This window comes from Coenobita brevimanus, chromosome 22, assembly GCF_032717465.1.
Source record: "Coenobita brevimanus isolate Jiangsu-jjx chromosome 22, ASM3271746v2, whole genome shotgun sequence".
NCBI classification, from domain to species: Eukaryota; Metazoa; Arthropoda; class Malacostraca; order Decapoda; family Coenobitidae; genus Coenobita; species Coenobita brevimanus.
The window spans coordinates 34,240,659-34,261,887 of record NC_136975.1 but is presented as its reverse complement, the minus strand read 5'-3'; the positions used below and the strand labels follow the sequence as shown (position 1 = coordinate 34,261,887).

Sequence of the window (21,229 nt, the reverse complement as noted above, 5' to 3'; positions counted from 1 at the left end):
CATCAGGTCCTGGGGCTTTCTTTCCATCTTGAATTTCCAATAATTTGTACACTTCCTGTACCTCCACTTTTATATCTTTTATCACCGGCACATTTCTAGTCACTCCCTCCCCTTCCACAAACTCTTTTTCATTAGTGAAAACTGATTGGAAACATTTATTCATTATTTCAGCTTGCATTGCTGCATCTTTATAGACCTCTCCTTCTACTTTCAATTTAGTGATTCCTTCCCTTTGTTTCAATTTGCCATTAACAAATCTATAAAACAGTTTGGGTTCATCCTTCCATTTGTCTATTATACCTCTTTCAAAATTCCTTTCTTCTTCTCTACGTATTCTTGTGTAATCATTTCTAGTTCTTTTATATTCTTCCTTTGTTCTGGTGTTCCCTCTCTTTCTCCAGTTGTTCCACGCCTTATCTCTCTCTTTTTTTGCTATCATACACCTTCTATTAAACCATTCCTTTTTCCTGTTTTCTTTCCCTCTTACTCTTGGTACAAATTTTTCCACTCCCAAATAGTAGAGGTCTAGAAAGACATCCCACTTCCTTTGTATCTCTCTTGTTTCTCTCAATTTTCTCCAATCCGCATTTTCAAAAAAGTTTCTCAGTCCTGTGAAATTAGCTTTCCCAAAGTTGTATCTTCCCTGTCTATGAAGCTCGTCTCTTGGCTCGACGTTCCCATTTCATCATCTGGAACTCAATGACCACATGATCACTTTTTCCTATAGGGCAGAAATATTTCAATGATTCTATTACATCGGGTTCTTTGGTAAACAGTAAATCCAACCTTGCTGGTGTGTCCTCACCTCAGAACCGTGTCTCTTCTCTGATCCATTGCGTCATCACAATATTCATTATTATATTTAATAATACAGTACCCCATGAATCCTCGCTGCCTCCTGAGTCCCATTCCTCCCAGTTCACCTCTTTACAGTTAAAGTCACCCACCAAAATTATATTATTACTTTTCTCAATTATTTTTTGTAAATAGCTAGCCATATCTGACAACATCTCATGGTATTTGTCATCATTCCATGCTCTCGTCTTAGGGGGAACATACACTACCGCCGTATCTCTGTTGACTTTCTCTCCAGTTTCTAATTTCATATATATCACTTCAGCCCTGTCTTCTCCCATTTCCACATTATCTACATTTATGTTGTTCTTCACTGCTATCATCACTCCTCCTCCCGTTTTTTCTTTTCGGTCTCTTCTCCACAGATTGTATTTACCATCTCCCAAATGAACATCAATATCCTCTCTTAATTTGGTCTCTACAAAGTACATGACATCAGGTTCATATTCTCTCAAGAAATCATTATTTTCAATCCTGGCCGATATTAAACCATCAATATTAGTGTATTCTATTTCCTCATATACCACTTCCTTACTTTCATATCCAATACTCTCCAAAAAAAAGTATCACATTCTTCCTCTGTCCTCTTATCATTTTATTCCTTTACTTGATCCTTCAATGATTTTAAAACTTCTCTTTCTTCTTCATTTAAATCTTTTCTTATTATAATATTTTCCATTCCAGCCTCTTTCCTTAATTTCCAGGTCATTTTGAGTATGTCGTTTACTAAACTTTCTGATGTCAACTTGACTCTTACTGGTCTTGTTTCCCCTTTCCTATAAGGCCCAATCCTCCTTACTTCCTCAATTTCTTTTACCCACTTGTCTCCTTCGGGGTCAATTTTGCCTAATATACCTTTCACCAGGTTCGTGTCTCTCTCGAGTCTCACAAATCTAACCTTTTCTTCCTCCCTGTTTCCAAATATTACCACGCATCTGTTCCTTTCTACAGTTTCTCTCACTATTTTCTCTTTTCTCTTCAGTATTTTCACTACATTTTCTTCCATCTTTTTCTTGGTCATTTCCCTTTCTTCCTGGATGATTTCTCTTAAGCTGACCACTTCTTTCTGTTCTTCTTCTACGTGTGCCCACTTTGCCTTATGTTCTTCTAATACATTACTCACCTTCTCGGTTTTATTAGTACTCTCTTCTAGTTTCCTCCTCAATTCAACATTTTCACGCTTCAAATTTCTAATTTCTTCATTCGCCGTCTCATTGGACTGAATCAGACTCTATATAGTAATTTCCATATTCTCAGACATGTCCTTTAACACTAAATTCTCCACTTTCTTTTCAAGTTTACTAATTCTCATTATCAATGTTTTAACCAGATCCATGATATTAGTATTCTTATCAAATCCTGGAAATTCGAGTCCCTCAGTGTTCACATTTTCGGCCATGTTGGGTGTTGGTTACTGTAGCAAAAACAGCTGTTACCAAAAATACTACAAAACATTCATGTATATTCTTCCCAATAAATCTTTACATTTTTGGTAGTCTATATTAACTTACAATATTTTAAACTTAAAACAAAACCATAGGAGACATGATAAACATAATTCCTGGAAACTACTTAAGCTATGCAGCCTGGGCCTGGGAGCTGTTGAGAGACACGTCCGTCCGTTGTGGCTCTCCGTGTGTGTGTGTGTGTTCTTACCTAATTGTATCTTTACAGGAATGAGTCAAGCTCGTACTGTCCTGTATTTTAAACCATATCTATCGTACATAGTAATCACTCTAATATCCGGACGCCCAATAACCGAACATACCCACTAACCGAACCTTATCGTCCTGGGATCAAACATTCCCAAAATGGTCTGAAAATCCAAAAAAAAAATTTAAAAAAGGTCGATTTTTTGCCGTCCATAATTTGAACTTGCCGCGCGCGCCGCGTGAGAGCATTGTTTTGGTTCGTCATTCCTCCGACGTCCGATAGAGCGCCGCTGCATCCTCCCCACTTCCCACCTGTCTCTCACCGCGACTGGACCTACGCTCTTCGCAATGGCTGCCCATGTGCTCGCTTTTGTGGTGGTGCCGTACTTGCTGCAAGGCCTCCTGCTGCTCTCTGCCATACTCTTAGTGTGTGTGATGATGGCCCCACCTCCTGAGAAAAGGAAGAGAGTGGTGTTGACTCTGGAGAAGAAACGGGAGATATTGGAGAAAGTTGATGCGGGTTGGTCTTCTTCACGCATTCTCCGCGAGTTTAACCTGGCCCGGTCGACTTTATTCGATATCAAGCGTTCCCGAGACAAACTCATGCAGTACACGGCTGACTTCTCGTCGAGAAGCAAACGCAACGTGGAGAGGAAGGTCATGTTTATCCCCAAGTTTGCAGAAATCGACCGATCCACGTTGATTTGGTACCGACAGCAACGTGCAGCTGGTGTCATGGTACGTGGAACGGAGCTGAAGGCTGCTGCTGAGAAGTTTGCAAGGCTTCACGACGCCCTAGACTTCAAGGCATCCGAGGGTTGGCTCTTCGCGTTCAAGTTGCGACATGGCCTTACTAACCGTAAAGCACATGGCGAAGCATTGGACGCTAACGAGGATGGAGTTGACGAATTTCGGCACAAGGTGAAAGGCTTGATCGACAGGGAGGGCCTCACTCTCGGTCAAGTCTATAACGCAGACGAAACTGGCCTATTCTATCGCTCGGTGCCAACGAACACTCTAGCCGATGAGACGGAGAAGCGTGTACGTGGCCGCAAGCTTTCTAAGGAACGGATATCTGCTTTGTGTTGTGCCAGTGCTAACGGCATGCACCGGCTTAAGCCAATTATTGTTGGCCGTGCAAAGCAGCCTCGGTGCCTTCGTGGGGTGATGGATGTCCTTCCTGTCGTATGGTACCATTCTTTGAAAGCATGGTTCACAGCTGTGATTTTCAAAGACTGGTTTCACCGTCACTTCGTCAAGGAGGTCATCCAGTACCAGATGAAGACACTGGGAATTCCTCGCGACCAGGTAAAGGCTTTCCTTCTCCTCGACAATGCACCTGCCCACCCGTAAGACAAAGACTTGGTTGCTGAGAATGGCCGTATTAGGTGCATGTTTCTGCCACCTAATACGACTGCTCTCATTCAACCCATGGACCAAGGAGTGATCGTGGCAACAAAGCGCCTGTACCGTCGGAAGTTCCTGGACGAGGTGATGGTTGTTCTCGAGGACGAGGACGAGCGCAGGGAAGGACGTGACACTTGAGGCAAGCGGACTTTGGAAAACCTTCGCCGCTACAACATCAAGTCTGTGCTGTACAACTGGGCTAGTGCATGGAAGGAAGTCCCTGTGAAAACTCTTGAAAATGGTTGGTCTCGTCTGCTTCTCGGAACAGATGTGGAGTACGATTTTCTAGGGTTTGACGTGGATGACTTCCATGCACGGCTACGTACGCACGGCGACGATGTTGATGTGGACGATGTTCGTGAGTGGTTGGACGACGACGAGGGCGATCCTGGGTATCAGACGTTGTCTGATATCGAGATCGCCTCTTCGATTGCTGGTGTCAGTCCCGAACTTGAAGATTCTGACGACGAAGGCGATGATGATGCGGACTCCTCTCAGCAGGACACTACTCCAGCCATCCTCAAGCTGAGCGCACTCCGGGAACATCTAGAGTTCGTCCTAGACTACCTGGAACACCGGGACTGCGACAGGGAGATGGGGCCCTTGGGACTCGTGGAGGAAGTGCGTGCTTTCAGGCAGCGCATCATCAATCGCCAGAATCGTCGGTCCTTGCGTCAGTCAACGATTGACAGTTTTTTCAGGCCCGTGACCCCCGCTGTGCCAAGCCCTGGTTCCACTCCATTGCCTCCCCAAGACAGGCCCTCATGCTCCGAGCCACAGCCCGGCACATCAGCTACAGTGGAGTCACCGCTCGATGTGAGTTTGCGGCTTTCTTCAGAGTCTTCTGTAGTCGGTATGCCATCACCACGACCCACCAATGCACCCCTTGGTCGCCTGCCAGTAATACTCTCGGCCTCTGACAGTGAATAAACAGCAAGAACTTCTCCACTAGACCACATGGGAATTTTGAGTGTTGTGCAGTGAAAAAAACGGTGTGTTGTGTTAAGGTTTTCGAAATGAGAGAAAAGACTCAGTGGAAACAAAATTTAACGTAACTAACCTTCTTTGTTTTGGCTTTAGAAATTGAAAAGATTGGGAAAAGTTTATGTGCAACACTAAAGTTAACTGGAACATTATTCGGACTAAAGTGAACACTGTGAAGAGAACGGACTTCTGTTTGTTACTGACTAAGTTCAGTGCAAGACTTCAGGAAGAGTGTACTGCAAGTGCTTCAGGAAATCATTCTTACTGTCAGAGTCCGAGAGGAGGCGGTTATTCATCGAGGTGGCCAGGGACTTGCTGTAAGTAGCCAGAATGTTTCATATTGTACTTTTTTCCATACTATACTTACCAGAATGTTTCATACTGTACTTTTTTCCATACTATACTTACCTCATGCATGTGCAGTAGGAATGTGTTTTTCAGAGTTAGGCTAGGTTAGGGTCCATAAGTACCAGAATGTTTATTAATGTATGAACATACTTCTAAAAACTCATTTTATGTTTCTTTTGCATTTATTTCAGTCATTTATGTGCCTTATTGGTGTGATTTCGGTGTTAAATAGGTGCTATGCATGTCCGGAGGGAGTTGTATAGGTGTTTCTCTGAGTTAGGGTCCATAAGTACAAGTCCATAAGCTGGGGCCCAATATCCGGATGAAACCAATAACCGAACTTACCGATGGCTCTATTGATCCGGATATTGGAGGGGTTACTATACTTCAATTTGTGAATTGTTTTGGCACAAACTATTTCATTCGGTAGTGCATTCCACTGATCAATTGCTCTATTTGGGAAACTAAATTTCCTTACATCTTTATCACCTCTCTTTTTATGCAGTTTTTTGCAGTGTCCTCTTGCTGATGCATCCCCATACGTTAAGTAATCATTTATGTCTATTTTCTCCTTCCCTGATATGCATTTATATAGCATAATCATGTCACCTCTTTTCCTTCTCTCCTGAAGTGTTGGTAGATTCAGCTTTTTTAGCCTTTCTACGTAGCTTAGATCCCTTAAGCTTCGTATGCATCTTGTAGTGGCCCTTTGAACTTTTTCAAGCTTGTCTATGTGTTTTTTGAGATGAAGACTCCAGACTACTGATGCATACTCCAGGGTTGGTCTGATGAATGATGTTATTATCTTTCTTAGCATGTCTTCACTTATGTATGTGAACGCTATTCTCATATTTGCAAGCAGTGTATACATGCTGCATACCTTCTCACTGATGTGGTCAGCCGGAGTTAGCCTGTTATTGATAATCACACCTATCCTTCTCTCTTTGTGATGTGTGTAGGGTTTTAATTCCTAACGTATAATCCCAATCGGGTCTTTTTCCACTTTTACCAAACTTGATTACATGACACTTGTCCACACTGAATTCCATTTGCCATGTATTACTCCATTCATGTAGTTTATTTAATTCTTCTTGTAGCTCTTTACAAGAGTCAGTTAATAATTCTCTTTTGTACTTTTGCATCATCTGCAAACATATTTAGATTGCTTTCATTTCCGGTGTTACTGTCTATACAATTTATATTCACTAAAAACATGATTGGTGCCAGCACTGAGCCCTGTGGAACTCTGCTAGTCACTTCTCTCCATGATGAGTAATTTCTCCTTAGTACTGTTGTCATTTCTCTTTTTATGAGAAAATCTTGCATCCAACAATACAGTTTGCCTCGAATTCCTCCTTGATGGTACAGTTTCCATAAAAGTCTTTGGTGTGGTACTCTTGTCAAATGCTTTCTTGAAATCTAAATAGATACTGTCCACCAATCCTTCTATTTCCTGTATTGTGTCTGTTACTCTGTCATAGTAGCTCAACAGATTAGTAACACATGATTTTCCTTTTCTGAAACCAAACTGTCTTTCTGTTATCATATTGTGTTCTTCTAGATGATTTACCCAAGCTTTTCTTATAAGGTTTTCTAATACCTTGCTTACAGCACTGGTTAGTGATACTGGTTGGTAGTTGAGTGGATTATGTCTATTCCCTTTCTTGAATAAGGGAACAATGTTTGCATTCTTCCAAATATCAGGTAGTTTACCTTGTCTCAAAGATTTCTTGAAAATTATAGATAATGGTTTACTAAACTCCTTTGGACATTCATGAAGCACTCAACATGAAATTTCATCAGGACCATTTGCTTTTCCTCTGTCTAATTTACTTAACTCCTCCTATATTACTTTTTCTGATATTTGTATATCTGGTAGTATGTGTGGGCATGCATGTTCCACATAGTCCCTCTCAAAATTTTTTTCTTCTGTAAAAACTGATTGGAAATTCTTATTATTTCACAAATATCCGTCTCTTGTGTATAGGCGATTCCCTCGTCCGTAATGGATTGTATTATATCTTTTACTTTGGTTTTGCTTCTGATGTAGCTGTAAAACAGCTTCGGTTGATCACTGCTTTTATTTATGATATCCTCAAACTGTTTTTCGGCTTCCCTCATTATTCTTGTATAATCGTTTCTTGCCTGTTTATAGTTGTTATATGCCCTTTCACTATTGTGTCTTCTGTATCTATTCCACAACAAATCTCTTCTTTCTTCTGAGTTTTTACATACTGTATTGAACCATTTCTTTATTTCCTTTTCTGCTTCTTTGCGCTGTGGGATGTACTTCTTATATATTAAATTGTCAATATCGTTTTCTTGCCTTGTAAATATAAGATCTAGCACTGAGGCATACATCGAGTCCTCTTTTTCTGATGCTTTCCCTTAATGTTGGGAGAAATGGAGTTCCCCCGAGCTAAGCCCTGTATTGGACTATATAGCCCCGCTAGGGTTACAGGAGGGAGCTACCCCTCCCGGCACGGCAGCCCGGGCGAGGCTCGAACTTGCAATCCCCCGATCACAAGTCCAGCGCGCTACCACTGTGCTAACGCGCCCCCCTCCCTTACATGTTGCGTTAGGAAAAACTCCTGCACGAGAGCCAGGAGCTTTTGGTCCCAACAGCTTTCTTGGCTTATTAAATCTAGAGTATTCCAATTTATATTTGTATTAAAATCTCCAGTTAGTATTATTCTTTCCGATTTCTCTTCCAGTCTATGTAGCAATGTTCTTAAACTCTGAATTGTACTCTCTGCCAGGTCCTCATATTTGCCTCTTTCCCATGTGTTTGATGTAGGTGGCATGTACACATTGGCTACAATTACTTTCCCTTCTGATGTATTGATCTCTACTGCAATCAGTTCTACTTGTGAGGGTATATCTAGTTCTATTTCTTAGTTAATATTATAATTCCTTCTCCTTTTTTTTTTTAAGTTCCTATCTCTTCTCCATATATTGTATTCCTCTAAGTTAAGGATGTCATTTGATATCCTTGATGTTAATTTTGTTTCAGTTAGGCATATTATATGTGGTTCATTTTCTCTGATATAATCATTCATCTCTAATAATTTTGATACCATTCCATCCACATTTGAGTACATCAACTTAATCATCTTCTTTATATACTTGTTATGACTTGCTTCTACTACCTTCCTCCTTTTTATTCCCTCCTGTTTGTGTACCACTTTTGTACCTGCAATCCAATTACCTTGTAAAAAAATGTATTCTTCTCCTCCTCTGATCTTCCCTCATTTTTTGTTTTTGCTTCCTCCCTCTTCTCTTTCAGTAATTCCAGTTCCTCTTGTGTTAGGCATCTTTTTATTCATACGTTTTTGAACTCCTCTTTTTCCTTAAGATTCTCTGAATTTTTGATCATCTCCTCCACAGTGTTTACACTCTGGAAGGTTACCTTTAGGCGTCTTGACTTGCTTCTCTCGTATTTCCCTAACCTTTTGTGTTCCTCTATGTCTTTACCACAGATTTCCTCTGATACTTCTTTCAATAGACTCATTACATTTGCCATCTCCTTTTTGTCTCTTGAGATCTTGTTTCTTACTTCTTCCTCTCCTATACCAGTGATTACTGTAGGTTTGTTGATGTCTGCTGAATCTCTTACTAATTTAGGATTGTTTTGGATTATTCTTTTCACTTCCTTCTTAATGCTTTTTTCTTCCACCCTTGTTTCTAAGTCTTTCTTTACTTTCACCATTTCAGCATATGTGGATTCCACATCATTTTTGTAGCTTTCCGCAGCTTCATTCACCTGTGTTATCTTCTCCTCAATATCACTGCTCTGATCTATCAGACTGCTTACTTGCCTAACTGTCTCTGTATCATTATTGAACTCTTCCATAATACTCTCGTGGTTTACTACTGTACTTGCCAATTCACTAATTTTTCTCCTAAGTGAACCCAATTCTACTGTCAGCTCATCTATGGTTGTGTCTTTCTTGTTGACTTCCTTTCCTAATTTTCCCATTTCTTACTTTTGCAAGTGTATCTGTTTCTTAATTTCATCAATCTCATTTTGAAAAGCCATCTCTAGTCTGTGTACTCGTTCCACCAGTTTATTGTGAGTCTCCATTTCAACCAGTTCTTGGTAGAAATCATCATCCTGCTTTCTACCTTTATCCCTTTTCTTTTCCAAATTTGCTTTAATAAAGTATGTGGTCATTTTGCTGTACTAAAAGCACATGTAGTACATACATTCCCTGGGGCAGTTGTAGACTAAACAAACGATTAGCTGATTGTGCACATTCTTGCGCTACTTTGTTTTCTTTACTGTTTGAACAAGTCTTACTTAAAACTTCTTCTTTTTTATATTAGAACACAATTTAGTCTAACCTGGTACAGAGCTTGACTCATATATAGATACTAATTTAGGTAATGCCACTGGCCAAGTTGGCCAGGTATGGAGTGATGTCGACGTGCGTCTGCTCCCCTTGGTGCCTCGTGTGTTCGTACCTAATTGTTCTTACCCAATTGTATCTTTACAGGAATGAGTCAAGCTCGTACTGTCCCGTGTCTTAAATCATATTTATCGTACATAACCTTAAATTTGTGAATTGTTTTGGCACACACTATTTCATTCGGTAGTGCATTCCACTGATCAATTGCTCTGTTTGGGAAACTAAATTTCCTCACATCTTTATCATCTCTCTTCTCATGCAGTTTTTTGAAGTGTCCTCTTGCTGATGCTTCCCCATATGTTAAGTAATCATTTATGTCTATTTTCTCCTTCCCTGATATGCATTTATATAGCATTATCATGTCACCTCTTTTTCTTCTCTCCTGTAGTGCTGGTAGATTCAGTTTATTTAGTCTTTCTTCGTAGCTTAGATCCCTTAAGCTTGGTATCCATCTTGTAGCGGCCCTTTGAACTTTTTCAAGCTTGTCTATGTGTTTTTTGAGATGAGGACTCCAGACTACTGATGCATACTCCAGGGTTGGTCTGATGAATGATGTTATTATCCTTCTTAGCATGTCCTCATTTATGTATCTGAATGCTATTCTCATATTTGCAAGCAGTATATACATGTTCCGTCCCTTCTCACTGATGTGGTCAGCCGGAGATAGTCTGTTATTGATAATCACACCTAGGTCCTTCTCTCTTTCTGATGTGTGTAGGGTTTTATTTCCTAACGTATAATCCCAATCGGGTCTTTTTCCACTTTTACCAAACTTGATTACATGACACTTGTCCACATTGAATTCCATTTCCCATGTATTACTCCATTCATTAAGTTTATTTAATTCTTCTTGTAGCTCTTTACAAGAGTCTGTGTTAGTAATTCTCCTTTGTATTTTTGCATCATCTGCAAACATATTTAGATAGCTTTCATTTCCAGTGTTACTGTCTATATCATTTATATACACTAAAAACATGATTGGTGCCAGCACTGAGCCCTGTGGTACTCCACTAGTCACTTCTTTCCATGATGAGCAGTTTCCTGTTAGTACTGTTCTCATTTCTCTTTTTATGAGAAAATCTAGCATCCAACAATACAGTTTGCCTCGAATTCCTCCTTGATAGTACAGTTTCCATAAAAGAATTTGGTGTGGTACTCTGTCAAATGTTTTCTTGAAATCTAAATAGATACTGTCCACCAATCCTTCTCTTTCCTGTATTGTGTTTGTTACTCTGTCATAGTAGCTCAACAGATTAGTAACACATGATTTTCCTTTTCTGAAACCAAACTGTCTTTCTGTTATCATATTGTGTTCTTCTAGATGATTTACCCAAGCTTTTCTTATAAGCTTTTCTAATACCTTGTCTACAACACTGGTCAGTGATACTGGTCGGTAGTTGAGTGGATTTTGTCTATTCCCTTTCTTGAATAAGGGGACAATATTTGCATTCTTCCAAATATCAGGTAGTTTACCTTGACTCAAGGATTTCTTGAAAATTAAAAATAATGGTTTACTTAACTCCTTTGCACATTCTCGCAGCACCCAACATGAAATTTCATCAGGACCATTTGCTTTTCCTCTGTCTAATTTACTTACTCCTCCTGTATTACTTTTTCTGATATTTGTATATCTGGTAGTATGTGTGGGCATGCATGTTCCACATAGTCCCTCTCAAAATTTTTTTCTTCTGTAAAAACTGATTGGAAATTCTTATTTAGTGCTTCACAAGTATCTTTCTCTTGTGTATAGGTGATTCCCTCATCTGTAATCAATTGTATTATATCTTTTACTTTGGTTTTGGTTCTGATGTAGCTGTAAAATAGCTTCGGTTAATCACTACTTTTATTTATGATATCCTCCTCGAACTGTTTTAGGGCTTCCCTCCTTATTCTTGTATAATCGTTTCCTGCCTGTTTGTAATTATTATATGCCCTTTCACTACTGTGTCTTCTGTATCTATTCCACAACAAATCTCTTCTTTCTTTTGATTTTTTACATTCTGAATTGAACCATTTCTGTATTTTCTTATCTGCTTCTTTGTGCTGTGGGATATACTTCTGGACTCCTATTTCATAAAATTCACAGAATTTTTTATATACAGCATTTAAATCTTGTCCTCTAAGCTCATTTTCCCAATCAACTTCTAAGAAATACTTCTTTAGGTCATGATAAATTCCCTTTTTATAGTTCAGGCACTTTTTGTAACTTTCATTGTTGTTAACTATGTCATACACTATCCTGAAGTTGCAATTTAGTACTGCATGGTCGCTTTTGCCAAGTGGACGGTGATATATTAAACTGTCAATATCATTTTCTTGCATAGTAAATATGAGATCTAGCATTGAAGGTACATCGAGTCCTCTTTTTCTGGTGGTTTCCCTCACATGTTGCATTAGGAAAAACTCTTGCACGAGATCCAGGAGCTTTTGGTCCCAACAGCTTTCCTGGGTTATTATATCTAGAGTATTCCAATTTATATTTGTATTAAAATCTCCAGTTAGTATAATTCTTTCCAATTTCTCTTGCATTTTATGTAGTAATGCTCTTAAACTCTGAACTGCACTCTCTGCCAGGTTTCATATTCGTCTCTTTCCCATGTGTTTGATCTGGGTGGCATGTACAAATTGGCTACAATTACTTTCCCTTCAGATGTGTTGATCTCTACAGCAATCAGTTTTACTTGTGAGGGTATATCTAGTTTTATTTCACTGACTTTCAGATTTTTCTTATTTAATATCATAATTCCTCCTCCTTTTTTTTAGTTTCTATCTCTTCTCCATATATTATATTCCTCTAAGTTTAGTATGTCATTTGATATCCTTGGTGTTAATTTTGTTTCAGTTAGGCATATTATATGTGGTTCATTTTCTCTGACATAATCATTCATCTCTAATAATTTGGATACCATTCCATCCACATTTGAGTACATCAACTTAATCATCTTCTTTATATACTTGTTATGACTTGCTTCTACTACCTTCCTCCTTTTTATTCCCTCCTGTTTATGTACCACTTTCGTACCTGCAATCCTATTACTTTGTAAAAAAATGTGTTCTTCTCTTCTTCTTATCTTCCCTCATTTTTTGTTTTTGCTTCCTCCCTCTTCTCTTTCAGTAATTCCAGTTCCTCTTGTGTTAGGCATCTTTTTATCCATATATTTTTGAACTCCTCTTTTTCCATAAGATTCTTTGCATTTTTTAGTATCTCCTCCACGGTGTTTACACTCTAGAAAGTTACCTTTAGAAGTCTTGACTTGCTTTTCTCGTATTTCCCTAACCTTTTGTGTTCCTCTATGTCTTTACTACAGATTTCCTCTGATACTTCTTTCAATAGACTCATCACATTTGCCATCTCCTTTTTGTCTCTTGAGATCTTGTTTTTTACTTCTTCCTCTTCTATACCAGTGATTACTATAGATTTCGTGATATCTACTGAATCTCTGACTAACTTTGGATTGTTTTGGATTATTCTTTTCACTTCCTTTTTAATGCTTTTTTCTTCCACCCTTGTTTCTAAGTCTTTCTTTACTTTCACCATTTCAGCATTCGTGGTTTCCACATCATTTTTGTAGCTTTCCGCAGCTTCATTCACCTGTGTTATCTTCTCCTCAATATCACTGCTCTGATCTATCGGACTGCTTACTTGCCTAATTGTCTCTGTATCATTTTTTAACTCTTCCATAATACTCTTGTGGTTAACTACTGTACTTGCCATTTCACTCATTTTCCTCCTAAGTGTACTCATTTCCACTGTTAGTTCACATATGGTTGTGTCTTTCTTATTGGCCTCCCTTCCTAGTTTTTCATTTCTTCCTTTTGCAAGTGCATCTGCTTCTTTATTTCATCAATCTCATTCTGGAAGGGCATCTCTAGCCTGTGTACATGCTCTACCAATTTATTGTGAGTCTCCATTTCAACCAGTTCTTGGTAGAAATCATCATCCTGCTTTCTACCTTTATCCTTTTTCTTTTCCAAATTTGCTTTACTAAAGTATGTGGTCATTTTGCAATACTAAAAGCACAGAGTACTTACATTCCCTGGGGCAGTTGAACTCTAAACAAACAATCAGTTGACTGAGTGCATTCTTTCGCTACTCGGTTCTCTTTTCTGTTTGAACAAGTCTTGTTTAAACTTTTTTTTGTTTTTCTTTTTAATAATAAAAACCATTTAGTCTAACCTGGTACAGAACTTGACTCATATAAAGATACTAATTTAGGTAATGCCACTGGCCGTGCTGGCTCAGTATGGAGTGCGGTCGGCCCGCGTCTGCACTCCTTGGTGTCTCCTGTGTGTGTGTATTTACCTATTTGTAGTATACAGGAATTGAGCAATGCTCGTGTTGTCCTGTCTCCAAATCCACATTAATCAAGTCTACCTTTACACACATGAATGTTTTTCTCATGCACCACCTCTTTGTCTAAGTCGTTCCAAATATTTATGTATTTACCTAATACTGTATACCTAATTGTGATATACATGGAATGTGCTATGTTCGTGGGTTTCCGTCGTTGTTTCTCCATTCATTCATTGCCAGACGCCATGTATCCCAGACGGGGTGGCCAAGGGCTTAGAACTAATTGTTTTACAGGGAGGGGCACTAATCCTCCACCAACCCCACTTGACACGTAGGGATGCCAACAGCATCTGATGTTCCCAGGCGGTCACCCATCCAAGTACTAACCAGACCCAACGTTGCTTAACTTCGCTGATCGGACGGGAAGCGGTGTACTCAACATGGTATGGCCATTCAAATTTAGCTTTAAACTCGTTTAAGTTTTTAGCCTGGACGATCTCTTTGTCCAGGCTATTCCATAAGTCTATACTTCTGTAAGGAAAGCTATATTTCTCGATAGCCTTCAAGCAGCTTGACTTTTTCAATTTCATTCCTTGTCCTCTTGTTGCTCTCTTATCCCATACAAACAGATCTTCTTTGTCAATTTTATCTACTCCCACCATGGTCCTGAACACTGCAATCAAGTCTCCCCTCTTTCTCCTTTCCTCTAAGGAAGGCAAATCCAGCTTTTCTAGCCTCTCTCTGTATGACAGATCTGCCACACTAGGGACCATCTTGGTTGCTGTTCTTTATATTCTCTCAATCTTGTTTATATCTTTCTTTTTGTGTGGGGACCACACTACCGCTGCATATTCTAACCTGGGGCGGATCATGACCACTATCAATTTTTTCATCATCTCCTCATCCATATAATGAAATGCTACTCTTATGTGTGTATGTGTGTGTGTGTGTGTGTGTGTGTGTGTGTGTGTGCGAGCGAGCACTTTCTCGAAGTTTGCTTCTTATACACAAATACAAATACTTCCTTGGATTTGTAACTCACAAGATTCAAATAAATCACAAAACATATTGGACGAGAGGGATCCTTCAAACCAAACCTGCTGCCTACCATAACTGTGTTGGGAGCCAAACAAAGCATTTGCTTGAAATGGAATTGAAGTTTTGATTTTTGGTGATTTTCCAGCCACTGCTGGTTACTTATTCACCTGCCTTCTTACATTTTGACCTCTGAAATAATTTTAACGATCTTAATTAAAACAGAAAAAAAGGAGAGAGAGAGATAGAGAGAGAGAGAGAGTGTGTGTGTGTCTCAAAATATCAAGCTCAGGCACACTCATGATAATTTTCAGACAACCTGACCCAGAAATAATGATGTATGACTACGGAAAAGAGCATTGGTAAGAACAAGAATGTCAACACCAACACTTAGAAGAAATAAAAAAAAAAAAATCATTTCCCCTTTGTGGAAATGTGACTAAAGTTAACTGAAAAGGAAAAAGTGGGTAGGGGTGGTGATGAATAGTGAAGGGTTGCGTACTTAAGGCACTGCACATCCCAAGGGGGTAAAGCAATAACCTGACAAAATTCAGTTTATGATGGACAGAACTATTTTCAGTCTTCATCTATAGGTTGGTGGTGGAGAAAACCCCCTTTCAGCACTGTATATGAGGCTGAAAACTATTAAAGGGGGTTATCTTCACCATAGTGCTACCCACTGTAAGCTAGATTTTGGCATGTCAGTGTTGTACAGTGTAGTCTCTTTTATCAGAAAATCATGGGACTTGCAAAGTTTCATTTAATCGATTTTTTTGGACAAGAGATACTGTAATAATATGTAGGATACAAGGGAACAGTACTGTACTCACCCACCACCCATTTCTAGCGACGTCTAGCCCACCACCAGCACCCCAAAAGCCACTCAACCATCACCAAAATACTTAATACACTGTAGTAACCACATATGTAACTGCACTTACTGTGCAGTCTGAGGGGGCTGGAGCAACCAATGCTCGCTCTAGTGACTAGCAGAGCAACCGTAAACTAACGCTAGTGGCCTGAAACAAGCCCACTGTGTTTGAGTTTTCAGACAGATTTCAGATTTTTGCGGTTAATCTAAATGAGAACGTTTTAGTAAAACTTACGGTTAATGGCATATTACGGTTAAAAGAACTTCGGATGAAAGAGACTCCAATGTACCTCCTTTGCCCATGCATTCCCCCATTTCATACCTCTGTATGCTGAGAATGCTCTGATTGTATCATTTTTAAAGACTCTAACATGCTTGTGTATGACCTCGTCCCACATCTTTTATTGGTCAGCCTCTCGCAAACCTACCCCCTAACATTCTCACTTCTCACCCTCTATACCCAATTGCCATCCTCCATCCTCTCAACATGCCCAAACCATTTCAATCTACCACTCCTCATCCTAGCCCTCCTCATCACAACACCAATACATTCAAATCCCCTCCTTCCTCTAAGCTCTTCAATTGCAATCCTAGCCCAACTCCCCAGCCTCCTAATCAAGGATACATTATACATCCACCTAATCATTGTCATTTCTGTATTCTTCAGCCTACAAATACCTCTTCCTTTACTGTCCAGCTGTCAATATCATACAGCATTACACTTGTTACTTGTTAAGAATGAAGAGGATCTTTGTTGACTGGTTCAGAGTTTTGTGAATGTCTTTGAGTGGTCAGGTTCACAAGAAACTGAAAGTAATACTAAAGTAATAGTTGCTGAGAGAGAGAGTAACTAAAGTATGATGGTCTGGTGAATGGTGAGAGAACTGAATTGGTGAAACAATTTCAATATCTCAGTGCAGTGATAAAAAATAAAGACATGAATATGTAAAAATGGGGAGAGTAGAATGGCTCTAGGACCAAAGACGCCTGGCCATGCAGGCCTCGATACAGAAAAGATGAATGTGTATGGAAGTTGATGGAGGACCACATGAAGGTGATTAGAAGTCGCATTAACAGATGGATGTAAAATTATCACAAGACTTAAGTTTGAAAAGTCAACAGTAAATGCAATGGAAATGGATGTTAAGGAATTTGATCCTGTGTAAGAATACATAGGATAAGAATAAGTTTGAAAAGTCAAAAGTAAAACCAATGGAAATGGATGTTAAGGAATTTGTGGTTGTGTAAGAATTGACAGGATAAGAAATAAAGTGATTTACCAATGATGTGAGGTAAAAACTGCTTTTCATTAAGGGTTGAAGTAGAGGGTGTATATATATATATATATATTTTATGTGTCCGACTCTGGGCAAAGGCTCAGGGCCTATTTCTTGGGAGCAGTCACCTATCCCAAGGCCCAGTAGTCCTCCTACACCTCCACATGTCACCACTTTGGTGCTAACACCCACCGTCCATATTGAATACATGCTAGGGTTGTCTCATACAGGACTGGTGTGTTGGTATTAGCGGGGGTAATTTTACGACATGTCGGCGGATCATCTGGTAGATCAGGAAAGTCTGCCTTTTAGGAAATTCAAATCCTTAAACTGTTCCCTGCCCCAGCCGGGATTCGATCCTGGGTCCATTAGGACTGCAGACCGCCTCTCTACCGATTCAGCCTATATATATGCAGTAATCCCTTTATTATCTGGACACCCAATAACCGGACACCCCACTACCCAGACATTTTGGGCCTGGGCCTTCGGAACCCAAAAATGGCCAAAAAATTTAAAAAAAAAAATTAAAAATCAGAATTTTTTCCCACCCGTAATTTGACTTGGCGCGCAGCGCTGAAGAGCTGTATTTACACATGGCCGCCAGCTCCCTGCTGTTCCTCCCCTCCCCAGTTACTGTCTAACTACCATCGTGAGTAGATGCTCATCGCAATGGATGCCACATGTCTCGTTCTTGTGAATAAGCAGTGAATAAAATGCAATACTTGCCACTAGACCACAAGGGAATTTACAGTGTTGTGCAGTGTTAAGAAATCAGAATTTAGAGTGCAAAGGATTAAGTGTGGAGGACAAACTGGCGGTTGAAACTGGCATGGCACAATTAAGAACAGAATGTGCAGAGTTAAACAATTATAACTTACAGTGCAAAGAATTAAGTGCAGCACAACAATGGATTACTGTACATGCTTCAAGAGCATTTTCACCACTGACAGAGCCTTACAGGAGGCGGCCACGGATGTGCTGTAAGTACCCTGTACACTGCTAAATCTTTTCCATACTCACGTCTAATTCCTCATTCTCTGGTTCCTTTTCAGTTATTTCATGCTTTATGTCCTTTATTTGTGTGAACAGGGTCTTAAATAGGTGCTACGCATGTCCGGTAGGGAGTTATTTAGGTGGCTTTCAAAGTTAGGCTGGGTTAGGGTCCATAAGTACCAGTCTAGGAGGCAGGGTCCCAGTATCCGGACAAACCCACTTCCCGGATATGCCTTTGGTTGTATTAAATCGGATATTGGGAAGATTACTATGTGTATATATATAAAGTGATGCTGCTGACAGAGAAAGTTAAAGTGTTCGACAAACTTAGGGAAGGAATGTCGGCGACAATTCACCGTCAGGACGATTCCCCGTCATTTATTTACATACCAGATTATTTAGTAAGTACAATACACTAGTTTTTTACTTATATGAGTTATAAAATCCTTCTGAAAATTAGTTATAAAAGTGTTAACTAATCAATAATAAGTATATCTATAGAATAACGGGGAATCGTCCATGTTTTGACGGTGAATTGACTTGATGGTGAATTGTCTCAGAACCGTATGTTTGGGGTGAGTCAACTGTTCATACAATAAAGAATGCAGAACATTGCATACGGGAGGCAGTGAGGGCTAGTGCACCAGACTGTGCTAAAATGTCTCCACCTACGCCTGTGAACTGTCTCGGAACCATATGTTTGAGGTGAATGAGTCAACTGTTCGCAGGCAGAATGTAGCATATGGGAGGCAGTGAGGGCTAGGGCACCAGACTACTGAAGTGTCTCCACCTAAGTCTGTGCTTGTCAGCTTTCAGTGTTAAGTTTCTTACATATTTGTTGTTTTTCATACTTTATGATAGTTTATAAGGTGTATGTAGTACATAAGCAGTATTATTCAGATGTAATATACTTAATACACATGCGTAATTATGTGCACACACGGGAGAACATATACGGGAAATTTACCACATACGCAAAGGGTCTGGGAACGTAACCCTCGTGTGAATTAAGGGCTTACTGTATATACTGTATATGTTTTATATATATATATATATATATATATTTCATGTGAGGAACAAGGAACCAGAGGCCATGAGCCCGCAGTAACAGTTCCCTCCAAGAGAAAAACAAAATACAATAGAGAGCCAAATTCAAGATCCGATCAATTTGAGATGCCTGGACACACTGTGTTTGAAAGACTGGAGATCATAGGCAGCAGGAAATACAGACAGAGGGAGACAGTTCCAGAGCTGACCTGTTGCATAAATGAAAGACTGGGAGTAACGGTTAACTCTTGCATTAGAGAGTTGGACAGAAAAGGGATGAGAGTTTGCTGCCAGACGGGTGCTACACGCCCGTCGTAGAGGTGGAGGAATGCACGCAGACAGTTCAGAGGAGCAGTGACCATTAAAGTAGCGATAGAAAAGAGATAAAGATGAACAGTGCGGCGAAGAGACAGAGGTTGAAGGGAGTCAGTAAGAGGAGAAGAGTTAATGAGACGAAAAGCCTTTGACTCCACCCTATTGAGAAGGGCTATATGTGGGGAGCCTCCCCACACATGAGACTTGTACTCCACACAGGGGCAGATAAAACCCCTGTATAGAGTCAACAAATGTGCAGGGGTAAAGAAAGAGCGGAGTCAGCTTAGCACACCCAATCTCTTGGAAGCAGATTTTACAAGAGATGTAATATGATCTTTCCAAGATAAGTCCCGAGTAAATGAAACCCCAAGCATGTTCAACGATGATGCAGGTTTAAGCTGAATATTATTAAACATTAATGGGTATACCTGTGGAAGATTTTATCGGGTTGATAGTTGTAAGAACTGAGTCTTAGATGCATTAAAAACAACCATATTATTTTTACCCCAGTCAGAGATACAAGCCAAGTCAGACATTAGGTGTGCCATAGCCTCATCCCTTGTTTGTTGAAGCAACTGTTGAGATGGGCGTTGCGGGAACCGAATGGAAAGGTGAAGGGTGGAGTCATCAGCGTATGAGTGGATAGGGTTAGATGTACAGCTTAGAAGATCATTGATGAATAAAAGGAAGAGAGTTGGTGATAGGACAGAGCCCTGAGGAACACCACTGTTGATAGATCTAGGAGAAGAACGATGGCGGTCTACAACAGCGGCTATAGAACGACCAGAAAGGAAGTTAGCGATGAAGGCACAGATAGAAGGATAGAAACCGTAGGAGGGCAGTTTGGAAATTAAAGATTTATGCCAGACTCGATCGAAAGCCTTTGAGATGTCAAGTGCAATGGAAAAGCTTTCGCCAAAGTCCCGAAAGGAGGATGACCAGGAGTCTGAAAGGTAGGTGAGAAGATCGCCAGTGGAGCGTCCCTGACGGAACCCATACTGACGATCGGAAAGAAGATTGTGATAGGAAAAATGCCTTAAAATTTTTCTATTGAGAATTGACTCGAAAACTTTTGAAATACAGGACGTTAAAGCAATTGGACGATAGTTGGAGGGTTGGGAGTGGTCACCCTTCTTTGGGACTGGCTGAATGAGAGCAAACTTCCAGCAAGAAGGAAAGGTACAAGTTGACAGACAAAGGCGAAAGAGTTTGCCTAGGTAGGGTGTAAGCACAGAAGCACAGTTCTTGAGAACAACAGGAGGGACCCCATCAGGCCCATATGCCTTGTTAGTACTGAGGCCAGTAATGGCAGAAAATACATCAACTGAAGAAATTTTAATGTCAGCTATGAGGAAGTCAGAGGGGGGAAGTGATGGAGGAACAGCACCGGAATAGTCTAAGGTGGAATTGGAGGAGAAAGTCCGTGCGAAGAGATCTGCTTTATCAGTAGAAGAAATAGCTACAGAACCATCAGAGTAGAAAAGAGGAGGGAAGGATGATGAGGTAAAGTTGTTAGAAAGATTTTTGGCAAGGTGCCAGAAGAAGCGGGAAGAATTCGAGTTGGAGAGTTGAAAGCATTTAGTATGGATGAAATTATTTTTAGTAGAGCGAAGAACAGACTTAGAACGATTCTGGGCAGAAACGTAAAGATGATGTGATTGAGGGGTGGGTTGGCTCCGGTACCTTTTGTAGGCCCTCTCCTTGTTGCGGACAGCATTAGAACAAGCGTGATTAAACCAAGG

At 40.1% G+C, this 21,229-nt stretch overlaps 1 protein-coding gene and 1 non-coding gene across 4 annotated transcripts in view; both read right to left on the bottom strand.

Annotated features, from left to right (window-relative positions):
• The window catches only part of LOC145392515 (uncharacterized), a 356,359-nt gene that overhangs the window by 201,415 nt on the left and 133,715 nt on the right, over positions 1-21,229 (bottom strand). The gene's annotated exons all lie outside the window — the stretch shown is intronic.
• LOC145392604 (5S ribosomal RNA) lies at positions 14,288-14,406 on the bottom strand. The gene has a single exon (XR_013896035.1). It is a non-coding gene; the product is annotated as a 5S ribosomal RNA (ribosomal RNA).